Below are 25,770 nucleotides of genomic sequence, written 5' to 3' on the forward strand. Positions count from 1 at the left end.
ATAGACAATCATCTTGGCTATCTCATGCATTAATCACATGAACAGTAGTTGCAAGTAAAAATTGTTATGCTGATTCTTGTCATCTTACTGCATTGTTACAGTTTTGTTCCTAATGGTGGAAAAATAATTTTCTTCCTGTATAGTACAAATGACAAACTGTTCTCACGTTCCCTAATAGCTCAGTGTGTTATTAGGTTAATTCTCTACCAAAAGGTCACTCATTTGAATCAAGTAGCAGCCATGAAGAAGATTTCCCAAGAAAAGAGTAACCACATCATCCAGTCCACAGATTAGTGGTCTTTTTGGCCAAGAAATTGCCAAACTGCACGAGGTGAGTGATATGACAGGTGGAAGAATACGAAATGAAGTCAGTCCATCCATTAAAAAGCCAAGAGGTAAATGTCTAGGCAAAATATTGGAGTCAACAAGTTGGCTCATCACAAGGTCTATCAGTTCTGGAGTGACAAACGGCTCGTATGCTCCATAACAGTGAGATTACAGGCATCCATACAAGCAACATGCAATGCATGTTACACAAGTCTGGAATGGTGGCCTGAAAAAAGGTGAAGAAGCCTCAACTTCAATATCCTCAAAAGGAGCGTTTGCTAGAGTTTGCAAAGAAGTACGAAAAGTGGAAGACTTCAAACTGGGGATTTGGAGTGATCAGATGAAAGTCAGTAGATGGCTGTGATGGGGGCAAATGGGTCTGGAAGAAACAAGGGAAAAAGAGACTAAAGCGGGCTTTACACACTGCGATATCTGTCCCGATATCGCTAGTGTCAGTACCCGCCCCCATCTGTTGCGCGACACGGGCAAATCGCTGCCCGTGCCGCACAACATCGCACAGACCCGTCACACATACTTACCTGCCCGGCGACGTCGCTGTGACCGGCGAACCGCCTCCTTTCTAAGGGGGCGGTCCGTGCGGCGTCACAGCGACGTCACTGAGCGGCCGCCCAATAGCAGTGGAGGGGCGGAGCTGAGCGGGACGTAACATCCCGCCCACCTCCTTCCTTCCGCATAGCGGCCCGGGAGGCAGGTAAGGAGAGCTTCCTCGTTCCTGCGGTGTCACACGGAGCGATGTGTGCTGCCGCAGGAACGAGGAACAACCTCGTTACTGCTGCAGTAACGATTTTTGAGAATGGACCCCCATGTCACCGATGAGCGATTTTGCACGTTTTTGCAACGATGCAAAATCGCTAATCGGTGTCACACTCAACGGCATCGCTAATGCGGCCGGATGTGCGTCACCAATTCCGTGACCCCAACGAGTTCGCATTAGCGATGTCGTAGCGTGTAAACCCCCTTTATGGATCGAGAAATTGAACGAACTATCAAGTTCAGTGGAGGAAGCCTGATGATATTGAATGTTTCACAGCCAAAGGTGTTAGATTCTTGACCAGAACCAATGGTGGTCTCAATGCTGAGCTATATGTGCTTATCCAACAAGACATGAGTACTATGGCTATGAAAAAGATGACCTTGTTCCAGCTGGACCACAATCCAAACCATACGTCATGATTGGCGACAAAATGGTTCAATAACAATGAAGTAGAGGAGCTGGATTGTTCCCACAGTCCCCAGACCTCAACTCAACTGAACACTTGTGGGTAGACTTGAAGAAAAAGCTTTATACAGCCTCAAGGGAGGTGACCAATATGCACTAACACTGGGAACGTTTAGAAGAGACATGGGATCAGATTTCGGTCAAGACGTGCTTGAATCTGATCAAGAGCCTAGGAAGGATTCAGGTAGTGCTGAAAGCAAAAGGTGAAGTTACAAAATACTAAGAAAATTAATAATTTAAAGTTTTATATTTTTAGGAGCAAACCAGTAACAATGCAGTGACATGACTAGAATCTGCATAATGTAAGTACTTAGCATATGATTAAAGTCAAACTTATGTATGAGTTAGTGATTGTCTATAAAATGAAGGTCGTCTCACTCTCATAGCTGTAGTGGATGGAGCCAGAAAGTCAAAAAGTCAGAAAATTGTTACCCTTTTGCTTGTCACTGTGTGGGCGTGTGTGCGTGCGTAATATATAAAATATTTTTGGGGAGAAAATAGTTGTCCTACCACAGTACAAATTTTCCACGTAAGGCCTAAGACACACGGCATGAAAATCGGAACGAGTGGAGTGTGATAAAACATCGCATTCCACTCGGACCAATGTTAACCTATATGTTAGCACCCATGAGCGATTATTTTAATGTTAACCTATATTATATATTTTAATGTTAACCTATATTAATTATTATATGTTAACCTATATTATATATTTTAATGTTAACCTATATGTTAGCACCCATGAGCGATTATTTTCTCGGCCCCAATAGGACCGAGAAAACAATCAATGCGAGATTTTCTCTCGCACCCATTCAAGTATATGGGGCAAGAGAAAGGTCGCGCTGCACTTGTGGTACACCGGTGTACCAGCGAGTGCAGTGCGAGAATGACAATAGCCGGCTACAAAGGAGAGAGTGAGATAAATCCCTCCCCTCCTCAGTGCCGGCCCGTCTCCGCATCTGAGGTCCGATCGCATGATCAGACCTCAGTCAGTCGCAATGACACTCGGCTACCACTGTGCTGCCAGCGTGAGCCGAGTGTCATGCGAGGATCGCATTAGTCCCGTGTGGCCCCGGCCTTAACTAGATCCTTATAGAACATATATGCAAAATAGTGCAAAAGTAAGGATCTTTTATTCACCAACGCCACTTACGTTTTCCGCTGTCTATGGAGCCTTTCTCCTCCTCAGGCTTGAGAAAGTCTTTGTAGAGAAAGCTGAAACGTAGCTTGGGTTGGTGAATAAAGGATCCTTTACTTTTTCACCATTTTGGATGTGCTGCCTCCTTTTTTTAGATTTTTGGATCTTTGATAAGCCACTTTACCAGTTTCCTTGGGGGAGTTTGGCACCTATTTAGGCAGTGCTGCTTTTTTTAGTGGATGGACCAGAGAAATTACTTATTAGATGTGAGGCTGGGTTGGATACTTCTAATGATGGGTAGTGACCAGATGAGTGGCCATTAGCATATTGGGATATTAGCAAAAATTGTGGGAAAAGAATTTGGGATTTTGTCCTGGATGACAAAGAGGAGTGATGACTCCGGCGGTAAAGGGAAGTTCAGCTCAGTGACTATCTTAATTGCCTAGTTGGCAGCTGGCCAACGCAGGAGAATAGTAGGTCAGCTTCAGAGAATGTGATCTAGAAGTTACATAATTTCTGAAACCACTAAAAGAATTTGCTGGATATACCGAATTTAATCTACTGGGAGTATTGTACCACCTCAGGCTAGTTTTGAATAGTTTCTTGGAAAGACATATCCAACTTTCATAAATTATGGATTGCCGTTTACAATCAGTTGTAAGTTCAGGCCATTCTCCCTTTTTACAAGAGTGATGTCTTCTCAAATTCGGATTTATCTGCTAGAGAATAATAACAAAGAGGTATACCCCCTTTTTTATTTCTAAAAGATAAAAAAAACAAATTTTCCTGTTGATGTTTTGCTTTTATAGTTTACAAAGTAGAAAAATGAATTGTGTTTTCATTGCTTTATTCTCTGGATTCAAAATTGCAGACATTCCCAGAAATTGGGATTAGAAATGTAAATAGGTGCTTTAGGGAAATTTCAGTATCAAAAACAAAAAAGGAAGATCTTTTCATTCATTCACACAGTTAAGGAGCCACTTAGGGAATGTTGAAGTCCTAGAAAGATTTATTTAGGAGGTTAGTAGTTTCCTGCACTGCTAGATAGTTTCATGGGATGGGGAAACTGTTCCAAAGAACGTCAGGAGAGGAGTGCTTTTAGATTTGAAATTAGTTACCACAATCTGTTCTCACCAGAATGCAGTGCACAACGCAGAATCATTAGGGTCTTGGGGGCGTTAATGTTCATTTATTAAGCGTATAAAGCGCCAACACATTCCAAAGCTTTTCACAAACCTTAAGAAACTCACTGGGGACAGTTTGTGCGTACAATCTAAATCCCCTATCAGTACCGGTATGTTTAAGGCATGTGGGCGGAAACTGGAGAACCCAAATGAAACTCAGGGAAACGCAGAGTTGATACAGTGAAACTCTGCAGTAGAGCATAAACACCCAATCTCCCTGCACTACCGCTCTTCATTCTTTAGAGTGCAGAAAATCAGGGAGACGCAAGAACCAAGGCGGCGTGTGGGGCGGTGTGATAAGATGTAATCACATCAAGACTCTATGTTCCCCTGCATGTTGACATCACCACGTTTGTCCGCCCACGCCTTGGTCATGTCTGCCAGCAGACCCCTCAGGATCCATGGGTAGGGGAGTATGATTTATTTACTTTTTGCTCATGGTGGGTAATATTGGGGGCAATCATACAGTGTGGGGGGAATATTGAGGTAAATATTAGTGTGGAAGGAATACTGGTAGCCATGATAGTGAAGGCAGGCCAAACAGGCACCATGCTTCTTAAACAAGGAGATTCTGCATGCGGAAGTGGCTTTGAGCAGGGTGCATGACACTTAGGGGTACTTCACACACAGCGAGATCGCTGCTGAGTCACGGTTTTTGTGACGCAGCAGTGACCTCATTAGCGATCTCGCTGTGTGTGACACTGAGCAGCGATCTGGCCCCTGCTGTGAGATCGCTGCTCGTTACACACAGCCCTGGTTCGTTTTTTTATTGTTGCTCTCCCGCTGATAAGCACACATCGCTGTGTGTGACAGCGAGAGAGCAACAATCCTGAATGTGCAGGGAGCAGGAGTCGGCGTCTGGCAGCCTGCGGTAAGATGGAACCAGGGTAAACATCGGGTAACCAAGGTGGTTACCCGATATTTACCTTCGTTACCAGCCTCCGCAGCTCTCACGCTGCCAGTGCCGGCTCCTGCTCCCTGCACACGCTAAGCTAAGCGGTGTGCGCTGGTAACTAATGTAAACATCGGGTAACCATACCCGATGTTTACCTTAGTTACCAGTGTCCGCAGCTTCCAGACGCCGGCTCTGTGCAAGCGCAGCGTCGCTTGCACGTCGCTGCTGGCTGGGGGCTGGTCACTGGTTGCTGGTGAGATCTGCCTGTTTGACAGCTCACCAGCGACCATGTAGCGACACAGCAGCGATCCTGACCAGGTCAGATCACTGGTGGGATCGCTGCTGAGTCGCTAAAGTGTGACGGTACCCTTACTTGTGTCCATCACCCCATCTGCTGATTGTTGACAACGACTGATATCAGACACTTAGGGGTGCTTCACACACAGTGAGCTCGCTGCCGAGATCGCTGCTGAGTCACGTTTTTTGTGACGCAGCAGTGACCTCATTAGCGATCTCGCTGTGTGTGACACTGAGCAGCGATCTGGCCCCTGCTGCGAGATCGCTGCTCGTTACACACAGCCCTGGTTCGTTTTCTTCAAAGGCGCTCTCCCGCTGTGACACACAGATCGCTGTGTGTGACAGCGAGAGAGCGACGAAATGAAGCGAGCAGGGAGCAGGAGCCGGCATCTGGCAGCTGCGGTAAGCTGTAACCAAGATAAACATCGGGTAACCAAGGTGGTTACCCGATATTACCTTAGTTACCAGCCTCCGCAGCTCTCACGCTGCCTGTGCTGCCGGCTCCGGCTCTCTGCACATGTAGCTGCATTACACATCGGGTTAATTAAGCCGATGTGTACTGTAGCTAGGAGAGCAAGGAGCCAGCGCTAAGCAGTGTGCGCGGCTCCCTGCTCTCTGCACATGTAGCTGCATTACACATCGGGTTAATTAACCCGATGTGTACTGTAGCTAGGAGAGCAAATCTAAGCGGTGTGCGCTGGTAACTAATGTAAACATCGGGTAACCATACCCGATGTTTACCTTAGTTACCAGTGTCCGCAGCTTCCAGATGCCGGCTCCGTGCAAGCGCAGCGTCGCTTGCACGTCGCTGCTGGCTGGGGGCTGTTCACTGGTCGCTGGTGAGATCTGCCTGTTTGACAGCTCACCAGCGACCATGTAGCGATGCAGCAGCGATCCTGACCAGGTCAGATCGCTGGTCGGATCGCTGCTGCATCGCTAAAGTGTGAAGGTACCCTTAACACCAGAGTTGGGCAAATAATCTTGCTTACTTTATTCTTCACACATGACAGATATGGCCGTCCTCCCTGTGGGTTACTATTCTTCATTTTGTTCCCTGTTTTCTCAGACCTCATCCTCAATACTCCAGGGTGTGCCCCTTCTTCCCTCTTATTCCACCCACCTTCGTCCTTTTCTGGGCCACGGTGTCTTGTCTAGCTAGACAGCTCTCTAAGCCCGCCCTGACTGGCCCTAGCACCGAGGTCATGCCCTCTCACTTTTGATCCCATGTCTAGATTCCCATTCCTCTGGAGTTCCCTTGCCTAGCCATCCACCATGCCATCTGTCTCTACTCCCTTTTTCTACCTTAACCCTATCTCATCTAAAACTCACTTTACTGCTGACCTAAACCGACATCTAGGTGAGAGAATTTGGCAACCTAATATACTGTCCTGACATATGAAACTTGTTCTTCTTGTCTTAAAACCACTTAAATACTAAAACATGCATTTATATTACTCAACTGTATATTTATATCATGGGCCCCTGTCCACCTAGTACAATATTATGGGAGGAAATCGTGGAGGCTGTGATAGTGTGGGAGAAATCCTGGGGGCCATGATAGTGTGGGTGTATTACTGGAGGCCATCATGTAGTGGGGAGCTACTGTGAGCTGTCATACTGTGGGGGGGGGGAACTATTGAGAGCCATCATACTTTGTGGGGGGCTACTTGGAGCGGTCATACAGTGGGGTATAGGGAGCTGTGGTGAGCATCATGATGTGTAGTGGGGAACAATATATGAGGGGAATCGGGAGACTTTAGGTGTTAATTGGGCACTAAAGAAGCATTATAGTTAGGGCCACTTAATGTATTGTGATGGACACACTGGGGACATTTTTACTTTGTGGTGAGAAATGGGGGTACTGTTTTCTAGGGCTCTTGTGCAGGGCATTAACATTTTCTAGTGCATGATTTTACCATCTAGAAGGCACAAAGGAGGCATTTATCTTTGTAAGAGTCACAGTGGTGGACATTATGTGGGGTATTTACAGGATCAGAAATAGGGAAACGTAAGGCTGCAGCGTCTCAGTATTGGGGTGATAGTAGGATGAGAAGTTTGTACAGGTTGGGAATAGATAGGGATGGGGCCGGAAATGTGAGAAGTCAGATATGTCTTTGTTGTAAACTCTGCAGACAAGTCATGACTATCATGTGGGTCTAGGCCAGATGGAGAAGACTGGAAAGATGAACGACTCCATAAGAAAGAACGTCAGGATCTCTAACTAGACTGTAATCTCTTGCATGTTCTGCAGGTCTGGTATCTACTACTATACGGTCACGGTAATATCGGTATTAATCTTTGTATAGTAATTTTCAGTAACAGTCCAGTCATTTGTTGAGGTTCCTCAATACCTATGATTAGGCTGCGCCACTTTAATTATACACATGGTGTCCTGTTTAAGGGCCTACTCAAATATTTCGTCCCCTCCTTCCCGAGCTGAACCCTTAGCTAGCTACACCTCTGGTTCAGCAGCTTCATTCAGGATCTTGGATTACCCTATAGTTGTGGGGGGGTTTCTAATTTGATAAACAGGAGAAAACAGGTGCGGGACCGCACCACCATGCTGCGGCTGTCTGGAACGAACTGTGGTATGGACCCGTAGAAGTGCTTTTGCGCAAAGCGACCATTGTCTTCTAGAGTGCCTGGGACCCGCTTTTTATGTACCTTCTTCAATAAAGCTGGAATTTTTATCCAATAGCGAGTGACGCTCTATTTATCTACTGCCTGGACTATTTTTTTTTTCTCTAATTCCTAAAGGATCAAACTCTCAAAATAGCAAGTACTTGGTCTTGTAAAATATTGTGCAACGCAGGGCAGGCATCTATTGAAGAAACATGGAAAGAAAGGTGAGTGCCCAGGGCTAAACTTACACATTCTTAAACTCTACTGGCTTCTTGAGTAAAGCTCTTACGTGAGTGCCTATTACCGTTGCGTCCTTCCCCGTTGAAGTCCCTGCATTAATTAGGAGAAATAACTACCTACCAATTAGTGAGCAATATAATGTACAAGGAAGACTGCATTTTTACTGAAAACATTGATTTTCTGCAGTACCAGACTCAACCAATGAACACTATTAGGGAAGTTTTCGTAAAAACAACGATTGTTTCCAGTGTCAGCCATATGTGAAAGTAAAGCTATTTAATTATGCACTTATCTTGAGGTTTTAATACATTATATTATTTTACAAAAGTAAAGTGTATATGGATATCTTTGTTGGAAGATATTAGCATACAGTACAGTGATCTATCTACAGCTATTCATCTATTATTTCTTCTACGGAAAGGAGAAGAGAGAAAATAAAAATGTTTGTGTCTACAAGGCCAAGAGCTGTTGTTATTGTATATGCTGAATTCTCCAAGTTTGTATATGCGCAGACAGATATGCCCAAACAATAAAGCTAAGAAATAAAATCCTTGCACTTCTTTGTGTCTGGTTCTGTCCCCAGTCCAGCGTGTTGACTCTTTATTCCCTCCCAATTGCGATGATCTTTCGAAAAATAAAGTGTAATCCGCTGCATATGCTGCTTATTGGGGCCAAGGTTATCGCTACAAATTGGTGTGGGGGAGTCTGTACTTATAGGCCAGGCTACTGTATGATTTTGTCCCCATTTAGTATGTCTTAAAAGCTGCACAGCTTTCAATGGGTATATACTTGTAATTTTGCAAGGGACCTATTAGTATGATGGGTTTTCACGCTCCCAATCATACTGTAGATATTCTGTAAATAAATGTATTTTTCCGTTGACTGCGATATTGGTGGTATATTTGGGTTTTGTGGATATTTTCTATAATGGGATAATGGTTTCTATCCAGAGTTGGCAAATAACAGTATAAAGACTATGTGGGACACATCCATCCACTTAGAATTGAAAGGCCAGGAATTGTTGGAGTAGGTCATTTTATCTTATTCCTTTTGGACCACTGTAGCCAACATGCTCAAATTGCCAAGATGCACATATTCCTTAATGTTTATGGGTGTTATAGGGAACTGTTGGAGTTACGTAAATGATTTTCAATTTTTTTACTTTCCAATGTGTTTCAGGAGTTACAGTGAAGGAAATAATTATTTGATCCCTTGCTGATTTTGTAAGTTTGCCCACTGACAAAGACATGAACTGTCTATATTGTTAAGGGTAAGTTAATTTTAAAAGTGACAGAATATCCAAAATAAAATCCAGAAAATCACATTGTATAAATTTTATAAATTGGTTTGCTTTTTGCAGAGAGAAATAAGAATTTGATCCTCTACCAACCATTAAGAGTTCCGGCTCCTACAGACACTTAGCTGCTCCTAATCAACTCATTACCTGAATTAAAGACAGCTGTCTTACATTGTCATCTGTATAAAAGACTCCTGTATACAGGCTGAATCAGTCAGACTCTAGCCTCTACAACATGGGTAAGACCAAAGAGCTTTCTAAGGATGTCAGGGACAAGATCATAGACCTGCACAAGGCTGGAATGGGCTACAAAACCATAAGTAAGACGCTGGTTGAGGAGACAACTGCTGGTGCAATATTAAGAAAATGTAAGAAATACAAAAATGACTGTCAATCAACATTGATCTGGGGCACCAGGCAAAATCTCACCTCGTGGAGTGAGCACGGGATGAACTTGTTAATGACTTCAAGGCAGCTGGGACCACTGTCACCAAGAAAACCATTGGTAACACATTATGCTGTAATGGCTTCAAATCCTGCAGTGCCCGCAAAGTCCCACTGCTCAAGAAGGCCTATGTGCAGCCGGGCTATTTGAAGTTTGCCAATGAACACATGGATGATTATGAGAGTGATTGGAGGAAGGTGCTGTGGTCAGATGAGACAAAAATTGAGCTCTTTGGCCTTAACTCAACTCGCTGTGTTTTGGAGGAAGAGAAATGCTGCCTATGACCCGAAGAACACCATCCCCACTGTCATGCATGGGGGTGGAAACGTTATGTTTTGGGGGTGTTTCTCTGCTTAGGGCACAGGACTACTTCACCATATCAGTGGGACAATGGATGGAGCCATGTACCGTAAAATCCTGAGTGACAACCTCTTACCTACACTAGGACATTAAAAAATGGGTTGTGGCTGGGTCTTCCAGCACAACAATGACCCAAAACGTACAGCCAAGGCAAAAAAGGAGTGGCTCAAAAAGAAGAACATTAAGATCATGGAGTGGTCTCCATACCTTAATCCCATAGAAAACTTATGGAGGAGCTAAAGTTCCGAGTTGCCAAGCGACAGCCTCAAAATCTTAATGATTTAGAGAGGGTCCGCAAAGACCGTAAACCTCATCATCGACTACAAAAAAGTTTGACTGCTGTGCTTGCCAACAAGGGTTTTGCCACCAAGTAGTAAGTCTTGTTTGCCAGAAGCATCAAATACTTATTTCTCTCTCCAAAATACAATACAAATACATTTTATATAATTTTCTGGATTTTTTGGATTTTATTTTTGATAATCTATCTCTCACTGTTCAAAAATTCGAATAGCGCTCCTTACCTTCTGAGCTCTGCCGTGGGCCCAAACAATTGATTTTTACCACATATGAGGTATCGGCGTACTCAGGAGAAATTGCACAATCAATTTCATGGTGCACTTTCTCTTTTCTCCCTTGTGAAAATTAAAGTTTTATGGCTAAAGTAACATTTTTCTGTAAAAAAAGTAACACTTTCATTTTTTCCTTCCACATGGCTTTGGTTCCTGTGAAGCACCTTAAGGGTTAATAAACTTCTTGGATGTAGTTTTGAGCAGTGTGAGGGGTGCAGTTTTTAGAATGGGGTCACTTTTGGGTATTTTCTGTCACCTCAGCCTCTCAGTCACTTCAAATGTGATGTGGTCCCTAGAAAAAAAAATGGTTTTGTAAATTTTGTTGGAATTTTGTTGATCAATGAGAGAATCACTTTCTTTTCTCCATGCTCAATGTGGTGCACACAAGGACACAGGACAGAGGTTGAGTCAACTTTAATCCATGTCACCTGCTGCAAGTGTGATTTAGTTATTGCCAACACCTGTTAGGTGCCACAGGTAAGTTACAGGTGCTGTTAATTACACAAATTACAGAAGCATCACATGATTTTTCAAACAGTGTCAATACTTTTGTCCACCCCCTTTTTTATGTTTGGTGTGGAATTATATCCAATTTGTCTTTGTGACAATTTTTTTTATTTTTTTTCATTGAAGACAAATTAAATGAAGATAATAATACCAAAGAATTTGTGATTGCAATCATTTTCAAGAAGAAACTGAGTATTATCTGACAGAATTGCAGGGGTGCCAATACTTTTGGCCAGCACCGTACATGCATGTTTGACCCAAAGACTACCGCCTTCACAACCAAGTATCGCGGGTGCCTGTGACGTCACCGCTAGTCACAGTCTCGGGTCGGCAGCGAGAGGAGATGTGACAAGCGACGGCCATGGAGGACAGTGACAGCGCTGACGTCGGGAGGGCAGGACTTCATCACTGCAGGTAAGGAAATTCACTAACCTCCTGACAGCGCTTGTCATCCCCGCAGCTGCTGTCACTGCAGTGTGGGCAACTGCGGACACTGTACAGTGAGGGCAGCTGCGAACACTGCTGAGCGGCAGCCGCGGGGCTGGGGCTGGAGCGGGACACAGACTGCAGCAGCATCCGACGGAAGTCACATGGAAGTGCTTCTGTGTGGCTTTCAGGGATTTTTGCACACATAGCCAGGGTAAACATCGGGTTAAGCAAAGCGCTTTGCTTAGATACCCGATATTTACCCTGGTTACCAGCTTACCGCAGGCTGCCAGCGATGGCTCCCTGCACACATAGCTGTAAAAAGCCACGCTTTTTGTTGATCGAACCGTTCTCGAACGTAACTCGAACTGTCGAGCTTTTAGCAAAAAGTTCGAGTTCGATCTTGAGCACCCCCCAAAATCACTGGAACATGAAATTGGCGAACCTTGAACATTGCTCAACTCTAATTACAATGGCCATTATACTATTCTAAATACCTCCATTTATATTTTAAGGTAGAATTTATTTTGTTTTTTCAGTGTGCGACTGTTCCCCTTTTTTTGTCTCATATTTACACACCACCCAGATACGCACCCGTCTACATTGTAAAGGTGCTGCCAGTCCAGTTTGAAGTCAAGTTAGTACCAGCGTGAGAAACCAGCAAGGGAAACCCTGTTTCATTCTGTTTTTTTCTAATATATATGCACTGAAGTCCAAATCTGGGAGTCTGATCCATTCTTTTACTTCCAAAGGGCACTTTGTTTGTTGTGCCATTTTGGCTCCTTGGAATATACGGTAGTCATGTAGGTTAGATAATCTTGGTCTTGCATAGGGCAGAGAAATCGGCTAACAAAGACACTAATCACCTAATGTGCCAGTCAAATTATGACTACTTGATAGCCTTCATCTTCAAAAAAAAAAAAAAAACAGTACAGTGGGAAGAGCTATAGAAAGACTGCACTGTAAATTATCTAAGCACCTGACGAATATTAAGTGTTTTAATGAAAGGCTGTCAAATCAATTTATTCTTTCACATAACAGAATATCTTAAAATAGTTGATACATTTAGTGTCCCTCCGAATACCGCAAAGAGATTTAAAAAATAGAGATGTCTTCTATATGTACAAGCTTGATGAATTACTTCCAGGAGGCTTTAAATGACATTACAGAAATTATTTTATAAACCAACGCATTTATTTTATTGTTTACTAAATTCTTCGTTTACTCGATTCCTCCTCAGGTTTCATTATATATGTATCTTATAGTCTATTGTTTTTCAGAACAAAGCCGCATCTCTTCAAGAGAGCAAAGCATGTAAAATAATTTTATTTATCTAACCAATCATTTGTTTAAGTGTTTAGTCATTGAACTGTAAGAAACATTGTTTTGAACTGGCATTCACTTACTTGTGTTCATTTATGTATGTGTTTATTTACTTTAATACTCATTTAGTATTTTGTTATTCTAGCTTTTATGTATAAATATATATAAATCTTAGCATCTGTATACTTTGCTTATGATCAGAGATATGCATATGAACAGGGTAATCAGTCAATTTTATATATATACATATATATATATATATACATACATATATATATACATATATACATATATATATATACATATATATATATATACATATATATATATATATATATATATATTAATATATATATATATATACTATATATTAGGACTGATTACCCAGTACGTCCTGCATATGTCTGATCATACATATATATATATATATATATATATATATATATATATATATATATATATATATATATATAATTTTTATTTTTATTTTTTTTTCCTGTGGTCTCCTACATAGGTTAAAAGTTATCAGAATTTTCCTACAAAGTTGAACCCCCCCCCCTAAAAAAAATAAAGTGTGCCAACCTGTACCAAAAAGACACTCCTGGCAAAAGGAGGAAAATATAAATGTTATTAGATATGCCAAGAGCTTATTCTGTTATGTCTTTGGCTCTGAGCACAGATATAATGTACATTTGCCTAATTTTGTTACATCCTTTTAACATGTTGCAGATTTTAGCTTGCAGCATAATATGGAGGATTGTAGGAAGAGCAAGAGAAAAAAGCCAGAGAAATCATAGGATATACTCTGGAGGACAGCACCCAATGCTTTTGGCTATAGATAGCCCCTCCACAGCATAAGCTCGCAGCTGTTGAATACTCCAATACCGATTTTTCAATGGCTGAGACTTTCCGCTACGATCAGAAATATCAAAATAGAAAATAAGTTAATCTGATCGCTAAACAGTGTAACAAAAGAAAAATTGAAAAACGCCAGAATTAATATTTTTTTTTTGTCTGCCACAACATTGCGAGAAAATGCAATAAGAGGCGATCAAAACATCATGTCTACATCAAAATGGTGTCCGTAAAAACATCAGTTCAGGGCACAAAATAAGCCATTGCACAGCCCAAAATCTTGAAAAATGAGAACGTTACTAGTCTCGGAAAATGGCAAAAAAGCAACTTGGTTTTTTTTGTAACAAATTTCTGAAGTTTTTTCACCAATTAAATAAATACAAAAAACTATACATGATTGGTATCTACATACTTCTACTGATCTCGAGATTCATACCGTCAGGCCAGGTTTACCATATAGTGAACATGGCAAATAAAAAATTGTGGAATACTACTTTTTATTCCTAATTTCACCACATGTCTGTTGAAAAGACTGAGACTGCTGGGGCGGTTACACAAATATCTCACCGCTGTCACCAATTTGTCACAAACAACACTAGGTCAAATATTGGGATAATCAAGGAGTATATTGTGTGTGTGTGTGTGTGTGTGTGTGTGTGTGTGTGTGTGTGTGTGTGTATATATATATATACATATACATATATATATATATATATATATATATATATATATATATATATATATATATATATATATATATATATATATATATATATATATATATATATATATATATATATATAAAACTGATTCCAACAAATTAAATACTCATATACCACGGTACAGTCACTGCCCGGCTCCCCAATAATCCAAGAAAAATACTAGCTGTCATGACCAATCCTTTATACAGGCAGAATGGACATCTGTTACAGGTAGCGTATGGCTTCGAGGTTGCTATTCATAGAGCAAGAGGAAAAAAGCTATTACATTTTATATATTTAATCCAAAAGATAGGAAGTATCACCCTAATATGGCTATATTGATTGAAAATTAAAAAAAAAAAAAAGTTATGCCTCTTAGAAGAAGGAGATGAAAAACAAAAGCGCAAAAATGGAAACCGGCTATGGCATGAAAGTGTTAATCAGATAGCTGGGTTGTGCCCATAGGAAGCTGAGTGTCTCCAGAATGTGTAGGTGGTCTTGGAGGCCTTTTTTAGTTGGCGGTAGTGGCAGTAGATCACTTGCGTACGGCTGTGTCCAGCTAATTGTCGTAGATTTTACAGAACGTTGGACTTGGGTTGCAGTCTTTTTTAACTCCATGGCTCTGCTGGAAATAAGGCATTCTCTCATTTACCATCCCAATATATCCGTTCTTGGTGTAGGAGCTTTTCATGGTATCATAGGTTTTCCCACATTTTGCCGTGAAATCGGCCCAAGTGCTACATTGAATCGAAGGCCTTTAAAAGTCTACAAAATATGCAGATGTGTCTTTCCATGCTATTTTATTATGGATTTGGCTCTAGATGAGGCTGTACAGTGTGTAGATTGGTTGGTGGTTTGGTCGTTTTGGCATGACCTTGCTTGGCTTTTGCTGAGGACATCGTGATCATTGAGGAAGCTGAGAATCCTCTTGTTTAGGATGCTGGTGAATCAGTTTACCAAGTTGCTGCTGACACGTATAACTCTGTAGTTGGTGGGGTTATACTTGTCCCCACACTTGTGGAACGATGTTTGAGGCCTTGGTCTCAGGTATGCACTCAATACAATATTGAAAAATGTTATTATTGCAGCTTGGACAGTATCTCTGGTGGGCTGTATGTTAGCAATTCTTGTAGGATTCCATCCAGTCATATGTCTTTTCTCGATTCTCTCTGTTATGTCTTGCAGTATTGATGTATCTAAAGGGTTTTAAACTTCTTTGAGGTTTTTCCTCTCTTGCAATTTAGTTTTTCCATTCTTGGATTAACCCTTGCTCTTTTTAGACACCATTGAAGTATTGTAGCCGTTGTTGTTGCCGATCTGGATATGGAGGTTGCTTTTCTTACAATTTGTATTTATATGTCCAGAATTCTCATAAGGAGCTTACCTCTTGGAGGTGGTTGAGTTTGGTGGAGATGTGACTTTGCCTCTTTCTCCTGAGGATGGTTTTGTGGTTCCTTTGCATAGTCATAGATGTCCCTCAGACCTAGGCTTTTGGAATCTGTGTTGTTTTTGAGACTGTTTTCAGGGTCTATCTTACGGCTTTGCACTCCCTGTTAAACCAACCATTGTGTCTTGTCATTGCGTCTTTCAGATCGGACATTTTGGCCATGGTATAGAATATATTATTGATGACTTTTACCGCTGGGCTTACCTGTTCTGGGTTTATCTCACAAACAATATTGTAGAAGTGAATGAGCATCTCCTGTATTTTTGGCTTTTTCATTCTTTGTGCGCTGTGTTTGCCATTTATTGGTTAGTGGCAGGTTCTAGGGGCCATTCTGCAGTGGATTTAGATTGGATTGTTTGTAGATTAAGTACAGAAGTAGTTGATTGTGACACGACACATGCATTTGTGGACTGACTATGAAGATGTCAATATTTGTAGGGTTTTAAGAAGAAATCCACATTTTTTGGGAAATCTCCTTCTTAACAGTAAGGGGCACTTTGCACACTACGACATCGCAGGTGCGATGTCGGTTGGGTCAAATTGAAAGTGACGCACAACCGGCGTCGCAGGCGATATCTTAGTGTGTAAAGCCTTTTTGATACGATTAACGAGCGCAAAATCGTCGAAATCGTATCATCGGTGTAGCGTCGGTCATTTCCATAATTTGGAAATGACCGATGTTACGATGTTGTTCCTCGTTCCAGTGGCATCACACATCGCTGTGTGTGAAGCCGCAGGAGCGAGGAACCTCTCCTACCTGCGTCCTGCGGCTCACGTCAGCTAATCGAAAGGAAGAAGGTGGGCGGGATGTTTATGTCCCGCTCATCTCTGCCCCTCCGCTTCTATTGGCCGCCTGCCGTGTGACGTCGCTATGACGCCGCACGACCCGCCCCCTTAATAAGGAGGCGGGTCGCCGGCCAGAGCAACGTCGCAGGGCAGGTGAGTACATGTGAAGCTGGCGACGCGATAATGTTCGCTACGCCAGCTATCACCATGATATCGCAGCTGCGACGGGAGCGTGGACTATCGCGCTCGGCATCGCAAGCATCGGCTTTCGATGTCGTAGTGTGCAAAGTGCCCCTTAATGTCTGCTGTAATCTCAGATTAAAGGTCACTGAGAGCCAGCGGAGAAATTCAGACCACACAATATAGCTGGAATAAATCAGTCCCAAGTAGAAAGAAAGCCACGGCACTCACAGGGAAAATCCAAAAATGTTCTTTATTCAATTCATGGAGTGACATAAAACAGTGGTAAGAGAGCCGGGTGCAGGCACTCTAAGGACGATGACCGTTTCATACCTCCTGGTACTTCTACGGGTCCACTACAAGGAAAACAGGCCACTCCCCCTATATAGAGAGGATTACTCGATCACTATTACCGCTGATTAAAAACATACTGAGTGAAACCTTAAGTGCACCAACAAGTGCAAAAAAATCACCATACATTGAACACATAAAAAAATATATACACAATTGTAAAAAACGGAAACAGAGTCACACAAAGAAAGATCTGCATATTTTCTAACAGAAAAATACATTTACAGGACCACAGACAGGTCATTTCTATCATTTAACCCTAAATTGCCTTGCGCACGGTACTTTATAATTAATTTGGCCTCTACTTGTAATAACAGTTTATGCAGGTTACCACCTTGTAGTGGGAGAGAGACCCTCTCTAAACCTGCAAAACCTAAAACATTCGGATCACCATTGTCACATTCTTGCACATGTTTCACTAAACGGGGAGAACCTTTGCCAGAGGAAATAGAGTTTTAGTGCTCTTTAAACTGCACATATACTAGGCGGATTGTTTTACCTATATAAAATTTCCCGCATGCACATAGAATTATGTACTCCACAAATTTAGTTTTGCTTGGTAAAATTCCTAAGTATTGGTTATAGTAAAAGCATATGCAGAAAGCCTGTGATGTTTATCCATTTTTTTGGAGGGACTTCTCCTCCAGCCACTCCTGTGTTCCAAATCCATAACTTGCAAGGTCCCTGTCACGTAACGCAGTCAAAATTTGGACTTGCGCAGATGCAGCTGCGGCCATTGTTATCAATATTTTCATTCTGTTTCCCTGTTTCACAATATCAGCTGTTGACCTTGTTGTACACATTCTTACTCATAGAAAAGAAAGCTTGGTTATAGAAAAGGCATAAAGAAAATATATTGGATTCTCACAGTAGAAAAGCACATAGACCCTGTGAGAATACAATATTTTTTTCTATGTCACGAATTTGTTGCATTTGGCTGAAACCTTTGTGGTATCTTGGAGTAAAAGGTCACTGCGATTAGGAGATCATAGATCATCTTTAGTATCAGTAGAGCGGATTTAACTTCATTTGGTGTAGAAGGAGTTAAGGGTTCCTTTTTTATTTTGCTGAGATTCCATTTAGCTCTAATCTCAGCTGCTGCACCTTGCTGCCACTCCCCTTCATTATTTAATCTCACTCCTGACCCTCCACATGCCAGTGATTCTATACTGAATAGGATAACTGAAGTGAGCACTAATATATATATATATATGAGTGCAAGCCAAAAATACATACTATATATAAGAATAAGGCTGCACATCAAACTTAGATAATGGTATAATGCCTCAAGCATATGGAAAAATATTGGAATATACAATGAAAAATGCTACTTGCTAATTTGAACATGTGAATAATGAATTGCATACCTGCCATGAATATTAGGAAAAAGGAGATATTTAGCAATCGCATTGATCAATGTAACTGAGCCCCAAGGCCTCGTCAAGGCATATCTCTATATTGGGGTCCCTAGCTCTATGACCCTAACTGTGTGTCATCTCATTGCAATTAAAAACTGCTATGGGTGGAGAGGGGTAACTAAGGACTTTCTTATATAGGAGATGGAAAAAACATGGCCGAAAGGGGCGGAGCTGTGTTCACATTCAGAAAAAAAAAAAAAACTACATATAACTGAATAGGATAACTGAAGTGAGCACTAATATATATATATGAGTGCAAGCCAAAAATACATACTATATATAAGAATAAGGCTGCACATCAAACTTAGATAATGGTATAATGCCTCAAGCATATGGAAAAATATTGGAATATACAATGAAAAATGCTACTTGCTAATTTGAACATGTGAATAATGAATTGCATACCTGCCATGAATATTAGGAAAAAGGAGATATTTAGCAATCGCATTGATCAATGTAACTGAGCCCCAAGGCCTCGTCAAGGCATATCTCTATATTGGGGTCCCTAGCTCTATGACCCTAACTGTGTGTCATCTCATTGCAATTAAAAACTGCTATGGGTGGAGAGGGGTAACTAAGGACTTTCTTATATAGGAGATGGAAAAAACATGGCCGAAAGGGGCGGAGCTGTGTTCACATTCAGAAAAAAAAAAAAAATATAAGAAAGTCCTTAGTTACCCCTCTCCACCCATAGCAGTTTTTAATTGCAATGAGATGACACACAGTTAGGGTCATAGAGCTAGGGACCCCAATATAGAGATATGCCTTGACGAGGCCTTGGGGCTCAGTTACATTGATCAATGCGATTGCTAAATATCTCCTTTTTCCTAATATTCATGGCAGGTATGCAATTCATTATTCACATGTTCAAATTAGCAAGTAGCATTTTTCATTGTATATTCCAATATTTTTCCATATGCTTGAGGCATTATACCATTATCTAAGTTTGATGTGCAGCCTTATTCTTATATATAGTATGTATTTTTGGCTTGCACTCATATATATATATTAGTGCTCACTTCAGTTATCCTATTCAGTTATATGTAGTTTTTTTTTTTCTGAATGTGAACACAGCTCCGCCCCTTTCGGCCATGTTTTTTCCATCTCCTATATAAGAAAGTCCTTAGTTACCCCTCTCCACCCATAGCAGTTTTTAATTGCAATGAGATGACACACAGTTAGGGTCATAGAGCTAGGGACCCCAATATAGAGATATGCCTTGACGAGGCCTTGGGGCTCAGTTACATTGATCAATGCGATTGCTAAATATCTCCTTTTTCCTAATATTCATGGCAGGTATGCAATTCATTATTCACATGTTCAAATTAGCAAGTAGCATTTTTCATTGTATATTCCAATATTTTTCCATATGCTTGAGGCATTATACCATTATCTAAGTTTGATGTGCAGCCTTATTCTTATATATAGTATGTATTTTTGGCTTGCACTCATATATATATATTAGTGCTCACTTCAGTTATCCTATTCAGTTATATGTAGTTTTTTTTCTGAATGTGAACACAGCTCCGCCCCTTTCGGCCATGTTTTTTCCATCTCCTATATAAGAAAGTCCTTAGTTACCCCTCTCCACCCATAGCAATTTTTAAATGCAATGAGATGACACACAGTTAGGGTCATAGAGCTAGGGACCCCAATATAGAGATATGCCTTGACGAGGCCTTGGGGCTCAGTTACATTGATCAATGCGATTGCTAAATATCTCCTTTTTCCTAATATTCATGGCAGGTATGCAATTCATTATTCACATGTTCAAATTAGCAAGTAGCATTTTTCATTGTATATTCCAATATTTTTCCATATGCTTGAGGCATTATACCATTATCTAAGTTTGATGTGCAGCCTTATTCTTATATATAGTATGTATTTTTGGCTTGCACTCATATATATATATTAGTGCTCACTTCAGTTATCCTATTCAGTTATATGTAGTTTTTTTTTCTGAATGTGAACACAGCTCCGCCCCTTTCGGCCATGTTTTTTCCATCTCCTATATAAGAAAGTCCTTAGTTACCCCTCTCCACCCATAGCAGTTTTTAATTGCAATGAGATGACACACAGTTAGGGTCATAGAGCTAGGGACCCCAATATAGAGATATGCCTTGACGAGGCCTTGGGGCTCAGTTACATTGATCAATGCGATTGCTAAATATCTCCTTTTTCCTAATATTCATGGCAGGTATGCAATTCATTATTAACATGTTCAAATTAGCAAGTAGCATTTTTCATTGTATATTCCAATATTTTTCCATATGCTTGAGGCATTATACCATTATCTAAGTTTGATGTGCAGCCTTATTCTTATATATAGTATGTATTTTTGGCTTGCACTCATATATATATATTAGTGCTCACTTCAGTTATCCTATTCAGTTATATGTAGTTTTTTTTTCTGAATGTGAACACAGCTCCGCCCCTTTCGGCCATGTTTTTTCCATCTCCTATATAAGAAAGTCCTTAGTTACCCCTCTCCACCCATAGCAGTTTTTAATTGCAATGAGATGACACACAGTTAGGGTCATAGAGCTAGGGACCCCAATATAGAGATATGCCTTGACGAGGCCTTGGGGCTCAGTTACATTGATCAATGCGATTGCTAAATATCTCCTTTTTCCTAATATTCATGGCAGGTATGCAATTCATTATTCACATGTTCAAATTAGCAAGTAGCATTTTTCATTGTATATTCCAATATTTTTCCATATGCTTGAGGCATTATACCATTATCTAAGTTTGATGTGCAGCCTTATTCTTATATATAGTGATTCTATACTGACCTCCCAGTAGAAGTTGTCATTGTGGAAGCAGTGACAATCTGTTTGTTTTATTCCCATGTATTTGTCGCTCTTCCCGTGTTGTCTTTGTGTAGTAGTTAGAGTAGTGTCTTTCTTCCCAGCTCACTAGCCAGGGCTTAGGCACATGATTGCGCACAGGGGGGGAAGGACCGATCCAGAGACGATAGGATGTGCATAATTTAGCCTCATTTGATTGTTTAGAGATCACCCTTACCCTCTCTTCCTATCACCAGGTCCTTCTTGTACCTGTTTTCCTTCCCTTCTGCACTGTGCAGTCATCCCACCCTGGTGTACCAGTCTAGTAATGGCATATCCTACTACGCTCCTCCTGCTCGCATAGGAGTTTAGTGTAGTCAAATTTTATTATTTCAAATCTGTTTTATTAAAGTTTGTAAAGCCAAGATACATCTCGATCATTTATAACGATTATATAACATAAACCATAAACTCTCAGTTGCAGATTGACATAAGTGATATCTCAAAGCCTGTTTCATGGGAACTCCATAAACTTTCATTACACTAATACTTTATGAAAAACCGTATGTTATAAATCAGCGTTCCAACTTAGCTAGTCTTCCTGGTGACTGACAAAAATACCCCTATTATATGTCAATCACGTCTCATGTTGAGAGATGAACATATAAAATAAGAGAATGAAAAAAAAAAGAGGGAAGACTAGAAAAGTGCAGATAAGATAAAAGATTGCAACACGAAGAAGAGAAGAATCTGCACATCCAAGAATATAAAAGTTTCTTGCTTTATTTCCACATTAAAATAAAAAATATCCAAACATAGTGGCCTAGCGCGTTTCCGGCGCAAAGGAGCGCCCTTAATCATAGGATGACATTCTTAACACACACAGAATATTTATGTACACAGGTTAACAATTCAATTAGAAAAAAATAGAAACACAGGTTAAAAAAACACACCCTTAAAAGGGAACCTGTTACCACTTTTTTGGCCTATAAACTGCGGCCACCACCACCGGGCTCTTATACACAGCATTCTAACATACTGTATATAAGAGCCTAGGCCAGGAGTATAACATAAAAAACACTTTATAATACTTACCTAACGGTCGCACGGTGAGCCTTATGGGCGTTTCCGTTGTCCGGTGCTGGCGCCGCCTCTTTTGGCCATCTTTGTTCTCCTTCTCTAGCCACGGTGCATGACGGGTCCGACATCATCCACACCCGCCGGCATTCAGGTCCTGAGCAGGCACACTTTGATCTGCCCTGAGCAGGGAAGGTCAAAGTATTGTAGTGCGCAGGACCGGCGAGTGTGTATGACGTAGGACACGTCATGGACCCCGGCTTCAGAAAGAGGACGAAGATGGCCGAAGGGGGAGGCAACGGCACCGGACAACGGAGACGCCCATAAGTCCAACCGCGCGACCATTAGGTAAGTATTACAAAGTGTTTTTTATGTTATACCCCCGGCCTGGGCTCTTATATACAGCATGTTAGAATGCTGTATATAAGACCCCGGTGGTGGTGGCCGCAGCTTATAGGTCAAAAAAGTGGTGACAGGTTCCCTTTAAAAACAAAAGGGATTTAACAAGAAGATTGTGAAACATCATAACATATATGTCTTATATTGCAAAGATATTATACAAGTGATTACAAAGATTACTTTTTCACCCAAATATTTTAGGTATAGTTGATATATTATCATAGCTCTTACTTTACTGGAGTTCCCCAAAAAATAATCAACAACAACAACAATGGTTGCAGATAAAGGTTTTCTATAAGTGCGGGGGATCTAGGTGCAATGTATGTTTGTTTTTTTTTTACCCAAAACAGGAAAACTGTGTTTTCACTCCCTTCTGGAAAAACGCATATGATTAAATCCTTTATAAATTGTGATACAGATCATGCAATTTATTGTATTAAATATACATCATGTAAATTACATTATGTGGTTTACACCTCTTGAACACATCGCTAATATAAACAACAATAACGCATCTTATTCTGGAGCCACCAAACATTTTGTAACTATACATAAGGGAAATCTAGATAGCTTCTCTTTTTTTGCTATTGAGAAAGTCAATGCACCCATTAGAGGTGGAAACTGGATACAAAATTTAGCTTTAAGAGAAGCTTTCTGGATTCTCACACTTAAAACCAAATTCCCGGAAGGGATGAACTAAAGAAATTACGTTCGCCTCATTAGCATTTCTCATGCAATTTGCATTTTTTTTTTTTAATTTTTTTTTTTTGGGAACTCTAGTAAAGTAAGAGCTATGATAATATATCAACTATACCTATAATGTTTGGGTGAAAAAGCCATGTTTGTGATCACTTGTATAATATCTATGCAATATAAGACATATATGTTATGAATGTTTCACAATCTTCTTGTCAAATCCTTTTTGTTTTTAAGGGTGGGTTTTTTTAACCTGTGTTTCTAATTTTTTCTAATTGAATTGTTAACCTGTGCACATAAATATTCTGTACAAAAGAAAATGAATCCCTAGGTCCATATTCAGACACATGTTATGAAGAGTCACCAGACACAAGTATGTTCCTACAAAAGACCTCCATAGAAATATTCATATGAATTAGACTACAAAAATATATCAATTTCATAGTAAAAATACACTTTATTTCATCCATAATGATAACATGATTTCACAGGGATATAAAATTGAGCAGAAAAAAGTACAAAACGTGCACATGTTAAAACTGCAAATTGCAGGGGGGTGTGTCCAATGCACCAGCGTCTAAGGTGCAGACACACCACCTGCACCTCGACGCGTTTCGCTGCCGCTTCGTCGGGAGGTCGACGAAGCGGCAGCGAAACGCGTCGAGGTGCAGGGTGGTGTGTCTGCACGGTGTCTTTGGCAATACACCCGGGTATGTTACTTGTACTTCATTGGGGCCTGGGTGAGATCGCACCCCTCCTTATCTGATAGACCCTGGCATGTTAGTAGCCGGGTAATGCATTTTTCATTGGCCACCTGAACTGCAATGTCTATTTATCTGGATGTTTTTTTCTATATGAAATGTTCTATATAATAACCTGATGTATTTGTATTATGACTGATGTGGTTATATGTGGTCACACGCTCATTTGGTGATGTATTGTCTACATTTGGAGGGTTGTGATGGTCATTTTGTGACATTACTGAAATTCGCTTAGACGCTGGTGCATTGGACACACAACCCTGCAATTTGCAGTTTTAACATGTGCACGTTTTGTACTTTTTTCTGCTCAATTTTATATCCCTGTGAAATCATGTTATCATTATGGATGAAATAAAGTGTATTTTTACTATGAAATTGATATATTTTTGTAGTCTAATTCATATGAATATTTCTATGGAGGTCTTTTGTAGGAACACATAAATATTCTGTGTGTGTTAATCCTAAAACACATACCTGGGGCCTCGCAGGCCTGCTAGGTTACTTGTTTTCTATGGTTGATTTCTATGGTTGCGCGTATTGGGTTAAGAATGTCATCCTATGATTGAAACGCGTCAGGGCACTATGTCTGGATAGTTTTAAAAGTGGAAATTTTTAATTTAATTTTAATTTAATTTTTTTAATTTTAATTTAATGTGGAGATAAAGCAAGAAAATTTTATATTCTTGGATGTGCCGATTCTTTCCTTCTTCGTGGTGTAGTCAAATTTTACTAACCCTCTTTCTTTGGATCAGCTGTCACGTATTTTGCACAACCCACTCCTTACCCCCCCCCTCAGCCCTTTGAGTCACTATTAGGATGGTATCGGTACATAGTGGCACCAGAATCTTTTGTTGGCTTACATTCGTATCTTGAGTGCCACTTGGTTTTCTTGACTGCTGCCGGGTGTCTATACTGGAGGTTTTGCTGGTGGTTGGCTCTGTCCTCCCTTCTTTTGATCTGTTTTCTGGTATATTTTCAGGTTTATCCATTTTGATAATGTTATTCGCAAAAATTAGCACCTTGCAGATAAATGTTATTTTGTTTGTACGCCCTTTTTATTTTGGTTGCCCCCTCCTGGTTCAATGCTCAGATGTTTGACTTTCTAGCTTTACCATCTCCTGTTTCAGCCTGGCATTTTCTTGTTGCAGTTTCTGTAGCTCGTATCCCCCCCCTCCTTCCAGAGCTGAAAGGTTTTCACATTTCAGTTTGTTTATCTCATTAATTACTTGGTCATTTGCATTTTTGTCACCAAGGTTTCTTAAAGCTCTTCCCTAAATTGCACAAATTATCTGTCTCAGCTGGAAAGATAATCTTAGAAAATGTGTGTGAAGTGTTGGGGGGTTTCTGGAGGTCTCTGTAGAGGTGTGATCATCCATGGTCTTTCTGGCTGAAGTTTAGATGTATTTTTGTTAATTTGGGCCTGGTGTCTGAAAGTTGTGG

The sequence above is a fragment of the Anomaloglossus baeobatrachus genome, chromosome 5 (genome assembly GCF_048569485.1).
Source record: "Anomaloglossus baeobatrachus isolate aAnoBae1 chromosome 5, aAnoBae1.hap1, whole genome shotgun sequence".
Taxonomy (NCBI): domain Eukaryota; kingdom Metazoa; phylum Chordata; class Amphibia; order Anura; family Aromobatidae; genus Anomaloglossus; species Anomaloglossus baeobatrachus.